At 27.5% G+C, this 14195-nt stretch overlaps 1 long non-coding RNA gene across 1 annotated transcript in view; it reads right to left on the bottom strand.

Annotated features, from left to right (window-relative positions):
• LOC136091605 (uncharacterized) overlaps positions 1-14195 on the bottom strand; it is a 45718-nt gene that overhangs the window by 27020 nt on the left and 4503 nt on the right. The window contains exons 2-3 of the long non-coding RNA XR_010644113.1: positions 9331-10054; positions 7285-7523 (exon numbers count right to left, since the gene is read on the bottom strand). This is a non-coding gene — a long non-coding RNA (uncharacterized LOC136091605). The remainder of the gene's footprint in view (positions 1-7284; positions 7524-9330; positions 10055-14195) is intronic.

The following is a 14195-nucleotide window of genomic DNA, read 5'->3' as shown; positions in this document are numbered from 1 at the left end:
GAAAATGTTAAGGGATCTTCAAAAATTAGGCAACGCTATAATACACTGATAAACAAAACGAAAGCAAAAAGTTTTCCCTCGCAGTCTTAAGTTAAACAAAAAATTAAAATAGCGGATTAAGTTTGACGAAAATCGCTGCGTAAAAAAGTTTAAGATCTCCTATTCAGTTTTTTAAATAAATTTAGCGTTGCGTAATTTACGAATTATCCCCAAGGAACGGGAGTAGGAGGTAAAAGTCGGGAGAAAACTAGGGAGAAGTAAAGCAAAAAGAAGGAATTTTAAAAAAGTTTAGCAAAAAAATAAGGAAAAAAAAGGAAAAAAAAATTTAAAACTTTAAATTGACTTTTATGAACAAATTTTAAAACAAATATATAAACCGGTAGACTTTTTGTAGATTACTTTTTTGTTTTAAAGTTTGAAACATTTTGGATTTAGTATTTGCCTTTTTTGTTTAAACAATTTATTAACAACGTTAACGCAAATAAAAAAACAAATGGTTTAGCATCAAAAAATATATCATAAACCAAAGTTGTTTAATATCGATAAATTTAATTTAAGTCAAAGTTAATAAAAAGCTGATTTACTAAAAAAAACTTTTAGGTTTTTCTGAAAGGGTGAGAAAGTTTTCTTAATTTTTGTGTTTCTTAAATTACCGTTCTGTCCGTATTTCTCTACGCTATCTTTAAATTACTTCCAACTTTTACTAAATATTTTTTTACTTAACTTAAACTCACTAATCTTTGTTTATGACGACGGGTTATGATGATCTTTAGTGGGTTTTACTTGTCTTGGCGCCAAGATTGATCCTAGCAGGACTCCGCACACTATATTGAGAGCTCTAGACCTTTTCATCATGACATACTATTTTCCTTTATAAAAAATAGTATAAGATTCCCTTATAAGTCGGACCTAAAATTTTCTAAAAATTTAGTTGCGAAAGTGAAACACTTCGATTAACAATATGAAATGATTTGGAGAGATCAATAAATACTTCCAGTACTAACTCGCCTTTATCAAATAAAGTGGATAATTTATCTACAAGATCAACAACAACATATATAGTAGAACCATATTTTTGAAGCCTGATTTTTGAAACTGAAACTGATTCTTGAAAAAGACTGTATTTAGCGTCAAGTAATTGAGAATTTTATTGTAAAGTGCTCTTTTCAATACTTTTTAAAATAAAGAAGAGAAATAGGACAATAGTTAGAAATTTTTTTTAAATTGGCAGAATTTTATATTAATATTTGAGAAAAAAATATTATTTTAAAAGAAGATGCTATTAAACAAAGTTAATGTTTACTTGTGCTATCAATAACCCAGCCAGCATATCTAGTTTTTCTTTAGAATCAAAACCCCTTATAAACAGCTGTTCGTCGCGATTTAGGCGTTAACTAAAAACACGTAATTTTACGTTTTATTCACGGATAGCTCTACTCCTGTTTAATTCGTATTTTGTCGCTTTAAAACTAAATTTAAATTTCGCAGGCTTTTTTTATTGGTTTTACATTCTTGGTATTCTATTTTTCTGTAACAAAGAAACCGTGAATGAAAACTTGATATCCTAATTGGTACTTCGGTTAATAGTAATAGTTTATCGGGAATGAAAACCCTATTCTGCACACCTATAATTCTTTTTGATTTAGGAGGTATTAAACAAGCAACAGAAACCATGCATAACTTGTAGTTCGATGTAGTTAAGGAAGTATTTTTATCTTTTCTTGCAGATTTAAAGGTTTTACTCGCCATCGCTACAGAATAAAAGATATTATTCGAGTTACGCAGCCCGTATCTGAAACGCATTTTATATCAATTTAAAAACAACGATAGCCGATATGATTATTAAAATAATGAAGCCGAGGTGAACTTATTTACGTGAACAATTTATCAAAAAAATCAGTTAAGTTATAATAAATTTTTCCAAAATAATACCCGCTTTAATTTTACGTGAAACTTTTCAATTTTATTGCATGATTCTTTTGTTTCTTGTTATTTAATTGGTATTATTATACTTTTTTTTTTTAAAAACATTTTGCGCTATTATTTCATTATTATTTTCAAATCTCTGCAATATTGCTTATTTTTTAATATTTATTCTATAAAACAATTTTGCCGTCTGATTTATATAAACATTATGAAATCATAAGAAAGAAAACTCGCTTATCTCTAATAATAATATTATGTTCAATTAGATATTTATAAAGATCAGTGAGGCAACTGCAACTTCTAAGCACTAAGTATTTACAATGCGCATTAGTGAGTTCAGAGTAAAACCGAACTCGCGTTTTCAAGACAGGACTTGAAAATCCAAGATTTGGCATTGTGTTGAAAAGGTACATTTTTTTTTCGTGCAATGATTTTTGTTGTTTTGTTTGTAGTAAATTTAACTGTTTATATTTGAAATCAAACAAACAGGTCAGTCATGTTGAAATGACTCTCTCTGTTTAACTGTCTTTGGCGTTATTTGTATGTAGTCTTTTTTTCCTTTTTATAATATCAAATTTGCTAGAACTTGTTAAATTTGTCAGAACTTAAAATTAAAACATTTTAGGAATCGTTTTTTAATTTTATTTGTAATTTATTTTATACAGTGTTTTTATTGTCTTTTATGACATTTTTACATCGTACTGATTTTTAAAATACAGTAGAATATTAAAATTTTATAATAACTGAAAATGACTTGACATAAGTTGAAACATGTATTGAAAAAAGACCTTTTTAAATATCCAAACAAAGTATTAAGTGTCATAGATAAAGCAAAAAGGGTAAAATTATGGGTATTCGTAGCCCATATAAGCATTTTTGTATTACAAAAAAAAAAAAAAAAAAAAATACTTTAGAGTATTTGTTCATTAAAATAGAATAAAGCGTTTATAAAATGAAAAAATGATAAATAAAAATGATGAGTCATAAATAACGCCTGAGCCCATTTAAGATGCCCGTTACAAAAAAATTTCAAATAAATTAAACAAAATTTAGAAAACAACAAAAATATTTTTAAATATTTGCATTATTAATGTATATATGGTATATAATCCAATAAAAACCAAGTAGTTCTCTTTCCTGCTCTAGTCTCCTTATGTAAAAATTATTGTTAAATTATCTACTTTTTAAAACTAACTAAAAAGTCGCTGTCGATGTTGAGTATACTCCTCTGCAGCTTTAAATTTATAATGAAGCCATTACATTGTTCTGATAACTTGGGTAGATAGAATAGGGTAGATGGTCTTGGGTAGATGGTCTTGGGTAGATGGTCTTGGGTAGATAGGATAGAGTCTTTCAATACACCTTTACATCTCATTTTTCTCAACTTAGACCTGTAATTCTTTGTATAAAAGAGTTTAAAATAGTAAAAAAAAATTTTTTTTGTCTAACTCTTGCGACTCAGTGTACCCAAGATCCTGTCTCCTAAGTTTTCTAAAAAGTTCACAGTCAGTTTGCTGAACAGTCTTTTATTTAATTTTATTTTATTTAATTTAATTTTATTTAATTTAAACCTACATTGAATAAATTTTAACGCGTATACTCAACATCGAGAGCAACTTTCTAGTTAGTTTTAATGGAAGAAGTATTTAATTTAGCATTACTTTTTATTACTGTAAACATTTTTAAACATTTTCATTGTTTCAAATTTTATTTTATTTATTTGAAATTTAATTATTTTTTTTTTAATTTATCATTTTTTGTAACGGCTATCTAAAGTGCTTTAATGGTCTCAGGCCTCCACAGTTTTACCCTTTGTCCTATTTGTGGCTTATCATTTTTTTGGGTCTTATATTTTTATGTTAAAATTATTTATTGACGAATTTCAAATTTGATTCAATAATATTTTGTTGTTCTGCTTTTATGACCTTATAAAGTTTACACCCCCCCCCCCTTAAAATTAAGGGGACTGTAAACTTTATAAGGTCATAAAAGCTGAACATCAAGAGATTATTGAATCAAATTTGAATTTCGTTGATGAATATAAATTATGTTTAAGATTAAAAAAATTTGACTCATTGCCCTCGTGTTTGGGGCTGGGGGGCTAACATTTTAGGGTTTTTGTTGTTTCCAGTCTCAAATCACCGCAATTTTATGCATAGCATCCTCATTCCTCATATATATAATCATACTTAAATATGGAGTTTTCATCATGTTTCAAAGTTGCTTAGCTCAAACATCAAAAAAAGTTGTCTACGGCCTTTTGTGTGTTTACGGCCATTCGTGTGTATATATATATATATATATATATATATATATATATATATATATATATATATATATATATATATATATATATATATATATATATATATATATATATATATGTTCTATATAGAGTTAAACCATTTCTTAATATCAAGTCTTTAAAAATTATATATTTTTCATTTATCCATAGTTATCTATCCTATTGCAATATTGCATGGGGAAGTAGCAACTATGGAAAGCTTAGAAAAATTTATAGTAAACAAAAAATTGCATGCAAAATTATTTTTGGCGTTAACAGAACTGCTCATGGAGAGCCTTTTTTAATGGAACTTAATGCACTCAATGTTTTTAAACTTAACATATATCAAGTTATGCTGTTCATGTTTAAATCTAAACATGGTTTGTCGCCTAATATATTTCACTCTTACTTTACTAAAATTTCTCATAAGTACCCCACAAATTTTTCAAATGATAATTTTGTAGTTCCAAGATTCTATTTCAAACTCAGTTCATTCCAAATTCAATATCGTGGAGAAATTCTATGGAATGAATTTTTTCAAAAAATTAATAAAAATAACATTCTTCTGAACAATTCAAAATAGTATGTAAACGTTTCTTATTAGGAAAAAATTTCGATCTAAAATATTTATTTTAAAATTTGATTATAAAATAATAAAAAAATATATAAACTGAATAGGTTTTTATCTACTTTTTTTGTTTGTTTTTTTTTGTTAAAAAGTAATAACTTATTTTTTTTTTTTGGATCTTCTGACTTTTACATTTCATTTAAATATGTTGTTATTGAAAACTTATGCTATTTTAATATCTTATTATAAGTTTTATAATATCTTTGTAGAAATATATATATATATATATATATATATATATATATATATATATATATATATATATATATATATATATATATATATATATACTTTTATGTTTAAAGTTTTTAAATTGTAATTTTAATTGTAAAGTTTTTAAATTGTACTGACGGCTTCAATGTTAACGGGGCTCGGTGATAAGACAGTATGTCTTCTTCTTGCTCCGGCCATTTATTATATATGTAAACGATTTTTCTCATTGTAAATAGTATATACGGCAAAATAAAATTAAAAAAAATATATATGTATATATATATATATATATATATATATATATATATATATATATGTATATATATATATGTATGTATGTATGTATGTATGTATGTATGTATGTATGTATGTATGTATGTATGTATGTATGTATGTATGTATGTATGTATGTATGTATGTATTTATGTATGTATGTATGTATTTATGTATGTATTTATTTATGTATGTATGTATGTATGTATGTATGTATGTATGTATGTATGTATGTATGTATGTATGTATGTATGTATGTATGTATGTATGTATGTATGTATGTATGTATGTATGTATGTAATATAAGCAGAATTATACAAAACTCTTTATACTGTGAAAGTTAAATATTAATTAAAAAAAAATCATACACAAAAATATACAAATACCGTTGTAGTTGGCTTTCTTGATTTCGCATAGTCCGTATTATAAATAGTATTAAAGGAGACAACTTAGAAAAAATTGGAATTTTGAGTAAAAATATTTTATTTTGCAAACTTTAATCAAACATTGTTATAAAAAGTTCTTTACTTATATTTCTTTTCACTTGTTTAGTTTTTAATTAAAAAAATGTTGCTTTGTTCATTAAATGACCTTTGTTTCCTATGTTTAATGTAAGTAACATTAAAAGTTAAAATTTTTACCTCGTTTGGCAAAACAAACAAACACGAATGTTTTTAATAAAATTTTGTACAATCTTTTGGTTTCATTTTAATTTAAATTTTTTGCAACAGAATATGTTTTAAGAGAAGCTGTTTTAATCAGAAACGTTGAAAATTTTGGAATACTTTGATTCCAACCTGGTAAAATGTAAATTTTACTATTTGATTTTTTATCGCGTCTAATAACTGGGTATTTTACAGATTTGTCCTTAATTACATCGAGTGGGAACATATATAACTACATTTCTAGTAATGTCACCACGACCACATGACTTGTTACATTTAGGTTTGGCTAGTACTTTGCTAAATTCGTGTCTATTAGTTTATTAGATCTACTAGATATGCTTCCTTATCCTAAAATGCGCAAGTTTTAATTTAATGCACATGTTCGATCTAAGGGACGGCACTTTATTTACAAACTATTTGGTAAAGTTTTGAAATATATTTTAATTTTTATAACTTTGTTATTTAAAGTCACTTTTTGCGGCTTGAAAGAGAGCTTTATTTTATTTTGCTACATCGTTTACGACAATTTTAAGTATATCAAATTGATGAGAGTATTTCATCTTTTTTTTTTTTGATACAGAACTTTAGTACGCTTTTTTATTATTTTCTTTTTTAGTTTCAAGGAAATATACATGAAGCTTTTTTTTTGTTTTGTTTTGTTTTGTTTTTGATTTTATTAAATTAATAGTCATCCATAGTTTTTTTGTAGTTTTTTTTACAAGAATGAATTTTGGGCATACAATATATTCTGAATAGTACTCGAAATATTTTTAAAAGTGCTTATTGCGCCCATAAACCATAAATGTTTACCAATTTTTATCATACAGTTTTTAGTTTATCCAGATTTTATTTACAAAGATTTCTGCTTGTTGCAAAACATTTTTAATTGTTATTATTTGATAAGATTTGTTCAGTGTTCAAAGAACCATTCATTAAAGTAGTATAAATGACGTTGATGAGTTTATTGCAGTTTGCTTAGGCTCAGAGACGGTATTATTTTAAATTCAAATAAGGGGTCGTCCATAAAGCACGTCATTCAGAATTTAAATACTAACCAGAAGTAGAAGTTTATTGGCTCTTTTCCGCGGAGATTTTTATTGAACTTAAGGCGCTGAAATACTCTAAATATCTCTGCGCACGAGAGTCAACATTCTCCGACTTCTTGCCATTAGTTAAACTTAGCGTGACGTCCTTTATGGATGACCCCTAATGTATCGAAAAATTATTTTACATTAACAAACATTTTATAACTTAGTGTATCCATGTTTGAATAACTAGCAAAAAAATATGCTAACTTGGTTTGCTCATTTCTGACGTATAATCCTTTAACAATTCAGAAAGGTAACTTGCTTGTCACGTGGCTTGTTACGTGGCATATAATGAGAAGATTATAGGATTACCCATTCCGTCGCACAAAGTTTCAATAAGCTTGTTGAATTTGCTGAATTTATTTTTTTGCTTTAGATTTAAATTTGTCAAGAATATACTTAACAAATTTAAACTTAATGATCCACCGCCTTCCTTGCTTTCCAATCTAAACATACTTACAATATTATAAAAAGATAGGCTGTAAAGAGAATTTTTTGAAATTGGTGAATTTACATCTCCCCATGTTTCAAAAAAACTTTCTACGTCAAAGTTATATTATAATAAATAAAATATTATTCAAAATTTTTGTTCATGAAGGTTTACGCATAGAATGCTTATATCGTTTGTTTGTTTTTTAAAAAAAAACTTTCAAGTTTATAGTATATAGGTTTATAGTCATAGTTTATAGCGATAAATACTAATTCCTTGCTCAAACAACTAATATCTATTACAGATTAAAAACTTAATTTTTAATAACAATTATTACAGAATTTAAAATTAAGTTACAAAAGTTAAAATTAAGTTATTAATCTGTAATAGATATTAATATCTATTACAGATTAATAACTTAGTTTTAACTTTTCTTAAATGTGACCCATCTGATCAAAACCAGTCACATGTATAAAGTTTTAAGTTTTGAGTGTGATACATATTTAAAAAGGTATAACATTCTGCTTTAAAATGATGCAAAAATTATTGCTCTAGCTTGACCCTAGCCAAAGTTATGAGCAAAAATGTAACATTTATATTAAAATTTTAAAAAGGAAAAAACGCGTTTAAAGGTTTGATGTCATATAAAATAGAAAACTCCTTAGCAACCATGCATAGATTTTGTTCTAATTTGGCACACATCTACTGTGATACATTTGCAACAAGTCCTAAAAAAATTATTACTGTAGCTTAATTACTTTTTAAATTATAACACTTTTAGTACATCAAGAAAATAAGATTATTATCAATTTTTTAAATTTTAGATTTTTAAATCTATTGACAATATTTAAAGCAAAAAAAAGACCTAAATGTTGTTTATAAAAAATTTCATGCGCTGGTTTAAAAGCATAACAGAGTAAAAAGTGAAGAGTTAAATTTAAAAAAATTTAAAAAACATTAAAAGTTTAAAACAAAAATAAAAAAAACAGTTAAAAGTCTAAACCACGCCCTCGTGCACCACGACCCCGACCTCGACCTCTAGGTCGCGTCTCATTGACAATTTTTTGTTTTTTACCAGATTCACTGTCTTGTTTTGGTCGTTTTCTTGAAACTCCTCTTGTACTTTGTACCTCTGTCAAAACTTCGTAGTCATCGGTATCGCTGTCGTGGTCCAGAGGTACAGAAGTCATCACGTGATAGCAACGCTTGCCAAGTTTGTTTACACGTGGTGGCTTGTAAAAATTGCTCTGATTGGTCAAATTTCAAATGAGACAAAGAAACACGTGTACACCATTGAATAGCTAAAGAGGTCAGCTTTCTAACCATACCAAAATGTCAAGATTGTTATTGCGCTAGGCAGTCATGTTTATTACTGAAAGTGGACCAATTTAATGAGTAATTACAGAAATTTTAAGACAATAGCCTCACAAAAATCACCAAATTAACCATCAAAAAATTATTTTTTATAAAAAGTTAAGTTTGAATAGCAAAGAAAAGTTAATTATGTAAACAATTATGCAAAAAAAAAAAAATAATGATAAAAATTGAATTTTTGAGATGTTTTGATGGTTTTCTCAATATAGCATAACGCAACGTCCGACTGGTTGTGGTCAGATGCGTCACAAATAGGAAATATCTACCTTGTTTGACTTTTTTTATAGTCATTTATTATTTTGGATGAGATCATTGTTGTTTCGTTTGGCCTTGGTATAAATTTTCATTTATACTTAAATTAAAGCATAATATATAAAATGATAAAACATAATATATTGTAATTAAAATAAAAGTAAAACGTTAATGAAAAATAAATTACTTTTTTGCACCTTTTGTTGTTCGTTTTTGTTGCTTTCAGGCGGTTTCTCCAACGATTATAAATAATTTTTGAGTGTTTCCCATTACGTGTATGGATTTTTACCTGAGAGAACAGTCCTTTACGATTTCTTGTTGTTTCTTCGCTAAAGTCCTCATTTATGTGTATATTTTTCTTTTAAAACTTGGGCGCTCTAAATCAAATAATTTCTTTACTCTGACGATTAAAACTATTGTAAACTAAAGCTCTTGATTTATCTGATAACTTTCATGCTAATTGGCTCTTTCTATGGAAACTGGCATAGCGATTTCTTGGTTTTCCTTTAAAAGATTGTTTTTTTTAGATCCCCTCAGTGATACCGACTATTCGTGGGTTTTATCTTTGCTTACGATCTTTCAGGTAAACCGTTTTGTTAATAAGTTTTCTCTGAAACAATTTCACACCCACCATGGGTTCTTTTATTTTACTTATTGTGATAGCAATGGCAACGTTGGATTTCTTTGATTTCTTTTGCTAATCTATCAACTTTGTAAAATGCACTCCTTAAACATTTAAAAAATATTTTAACACAGTATCTACGTGTATTGATAATGTTTTTTTAACATTCCAATGGTAAATAGTTTTTAATTATCAATTCTAAAGTTTTTTGTAAATTTGAAAAAATTCTCCACGTGGCTAAAGCGCATCTGCTTTTGTTGAACGCCGAATGCCTAATGCTGAATTCTGGATGCTGGTACCTGCAAAATTAAAAAAATATTAAAAAAAAAAAAAAGGACCTTCGTTATGAAAAGAGTCATTGACAAAAATTTTAGCCTAAAATCTTTAAAAATAAAGAAATTTAAAAATAAAGAACGATTTTTTGCCCAATCAATGTAACCAATGTAATCCTGACTTACGAAACGATTATTACGTTAATTTTCTAAATTATTTAATTTTTTAAAGTTAACAATAAAAAGTTTTTTTATGATTAAATCAAGTTAATACATTCGTTTATGGTATTCAAACAATATTACTTGAATATCGAGAGTATATATAACCTCTAGAAATATTGTATATTATACCAGAAAGAACTTTATAAGGACAAGTTTAGATACCATAAACAGATGTTTATGGTACTTAAACTTATATTTAAAAATAAAATAAACTTATTTAAACATTCTTTAACTTACTTTGTCACCGATTTTGACATATACATCAAAAAAAATTAATTCTGCATGATTTTCAAAGTAAAGAACATACAAATAAAGAGTTATCCTGGTGTAGCTGTAAAAACATTGCTTAATTGATTGTATAACATTGTAGTATAACTCCTAACTTTCTTTTTACTCAGGCCTTAGGCTGTTTTCTCTAATATTATCTGAGTCTAATAACAAAGAACCTTCAATTTAAAGTAAGAATTAAAATTGGTTTGATTTTTATTTTAAAAATTGCAAGGTTACAGATGAGACCGGGGCTTGTTAACAGCAGGGGTAAATTGACGAATTGCGTTTATCTTCGGAGCCTTTCATCAAAAAGTGACAGAAATTGCATAGAACCTTTCTAATTGAGTATTTCATCTTCAACTGTAGTATTCTGATTCGCGCATGCACATAAGAGATATTGGAATTTATGTGTTTTGCACAAAAGCATAACTTTTTGAACATCTTACAGAGGATAGCTTTAAAACTGAACAAAAGTATTTTTTTTTTTTTTTTTACTTTCGTATTTATTAGTTGAATAATTTTTTAAGGGTATTTCTTATATTTAAGAAATATTATTACTAAGACTTTTAAACATTTATTTATTAATGTTAGATACGGGAGAACGTATTTTTGAGTAATTTTGAGTAAAAAATTTTTTAAAACCGTCTGCGAAAATAATAAAATATAGAAAACCAAAAGCATGAATAAATAATATTAAAAAGTTTTTTACTTCGATTCACTAAAATAAATAACTACAATTGAAATTTTATTATTATGTAAACAGTAATTCAAAAATAAAAATCACTCAAAAACTTATACAAAATTTAAAATCATAATTAAAACTGCGATAAATTTTAAGAAGCTTTTTCAATAAAATAATCGAAAGTCAGTGAAGCGTGCTAAGGATAAAACGAGACAAATAAAAAATAAGAACTTTGAAGAATTTATCAACCGGTTTCATCACCTGGTTTCTACTGATATACGAAAGACGCATTTTCCACAAATGCACGCGAAATGATATTTCGCGTGCATTACCCTTATTTGATGAGCCCCCCCCCCTCCCAAAAAAAAAATTGATGTAGTTTTACAATCTACAATCATCAGCTATTTCATACTGTTTCCTCTGAGAAAATGACAAGGCAGATGTTGTTGAAGATAATCTTTTTGAAGACGATAAAAGTAATAGTTTTAATTATTTTTAATTCAAAAAGTAGTAGCGATTCGGCCAAACTGTGCATCGCTTCTTTTCTACTTTACAAAGAAAGTGGTCGGTCGCATGAAAAAAAAAGTCAACATTAAAACAAATTTACGTTTGCTAATTTACCCCTGGATAAGGCAAACTAGTGAGCTTTATTTTTTTATTTTTTTTGGTTCCGGAGGGGTTCCAAAAAGTTTTTTATATAATGCAGCTTAAAATTGTTACCTAAATTTCTTCAAGACTACACGACAAAATTTATATAGATTACACTAGAAAAATTTACAAAAAGTATTTTGTTGTTAGAAGGCTACATATCAGGCCCGTAGCAACCGGGGGGCAGCAGGGGCATTAACCCCCCTCCCCCTCCTCAATAATTTTTCAAATTAAAAATTTTAAAGTTAGTTTTTAGAAAAAAGCAAACAATTACAAATCAAGAAATGAAAGAAAAAAAAAGGACTGAAAGGACCTAATTTGTTATCCGAATTTTCGGCGTAAGTTCCTTTGACAAAAGATTTTGACCTACTACTATTTGACCTACCCAGTAGTATTTCCCCCTCTCCCTCCTTCCTTCCCAGCCCCCTCTCCCTCCCTAATATAATTTTAGTTCTTATGGGCCTACAGACAACTACTCATTTCAAAAAGCAAATATAGATATCAACATTTATTTTTAAATTTATTTATAGTTCTTTAATACAATCAAAAAAGTTACAAATAAATAAAAAAAAGATTTTTAAAAAAATTACAAGTAAAGACACAGTTAACAAAATAAATAATGAAGTTAAAGGAACGCAAAAACGTGATGGAAGCAAGTCGTAGGGTCTTGTCATAAAGAGACGCTTAAATTAGAACTTGAACTTTTTTTAAATATCTAACTACATTTTTTGGTTATTGTGTTAATGGTGGTTGGGGCGTACTAATTAAATGAATTATATTTTCGAGAGATTTCTGTGAATTTTGTCCATTATTTTCGAAAAAAAACATGCATTATCGAAGTTTGTGTATTTGGAATCATTTTCCAAACAAAAAAATTTGATGCAATTATTTGTTAAATATATATTTTTTTTAATCTTTTGCGGTTCGTAATGTTTCAATCTCAATGGGATTTTTATTATATTGCCATTATTTTGATTTGGTCTTTTAACTTCACTTTATACAGGGTGATTTAATCAAAAGTATAAACTTTAAATTAACATATTTAATTTTTTGATTGCAAATACATTACATGCGATAGTACATTTTAAAGCTCATTAAAAAGGAAATTTAATGTTAATAATTTCAAAAAAATTAAAATACTAGCATAGCCATGAGATACGATATTCAAAAACACATATTTTTAACAAAAAAATTGGTCGAGTTGAAGAGCGTAAGTCTGGTTCAGAGAGCTTATAGAAGTAAATTTAAGAACAGACCATGTCCAACGGCAACAGTTATCACAAAATTATCTAAAAATTTTGATACAACCGGAATAATACTTGATTTGCCACCAAAACCGAGGAATGAGCGAGACATTCGAATTAATGCCAGAAATAAGCTGAAAGTACTCTTCTTCAAAGATCCTACATTGTCGATCAGAAAAGCCTCAGTTGATGTTAAAATTTCATACAGCCTTTGCCGTGATATTCTTCTCAAAGATTTGCAACTCAAACCGTATAAATACCAGAGTGCTTATCAACTATTGCCACTTGATTATGAAAAAAGGGTCATTTTTGCTCAATGGTGGCTGGACTTGGAAAAGGATGTTCACAAATGGTTGATCACTACATATGAAGCCTATTTTTACCTTACTGAGTCAATCAACAAGCAAAATAACAGAATGTGGCTGAATGAGAGACCTGAGGATTGGATAGAGAAACCGTTGCACGATGCGAAAGTTTTGGTTTGGTGTGCCATTTCCTGCCAAAAAATCTACGGACTCTACTTTTTCGAAGGAACGGTAAATCAGCACAATTACCTGGATATGCTTAAAATTTTTTTCTGGCGTAAGCACTATAGAGTTTAGAGTCACAAAAAATACTACTTTCAACAAGATGGGGCTACACCGCATACGGCTAATATGGTTCAAGAGTGGTTACAAAGTAAATTTGGGGAGAAATTCATTACCAAGCAACAATGGCCTCAACGATCACCAGACCTCAATCCATGTGATTATTTCCTATAGGGTTATCTTAAGTCTAAAGTCTATAAACCATTACCGAAGACTTTTGATGATTTAAAAGAGAACATCACGAGAGAAATCCAAAAAATAAACACTTCGGCTTTGGAATCAACGTTTTTGATTTTTACAAAAAGATGTCATTTATTAATTGAAAAAAATGGAGGTCATATTGATAAAAAATAAAAAATAAATTCTTATCACTCAATTTCCTTTTAATTTATCTTTAAAATGGTGTATCGGACTTAATAATCCGATTTGATCTACAATTTTTATTCAATTTTAAAGTTTATACTTTTGATTAAATCACCCTGTATATTCAATATGAGCATCGTCATGAAAAATAT

Source organism: Hydra vulgaris, chromosome 15, assembly GCF_038396675.1.
Source record: "Hydra vulgaris chromosome 15, alternate assembly HydraT2T_AEP".
NCBI classification, from domain to species: Eukaryota; Metazoa; Cnidaria; class Hydrozoa; order Anthoathecata; family Hydridae; genus Hydra; species Hydra vulgaris.
This window is presented reverse-complemented; position numbering and strand designations above follow the sequence as displayed.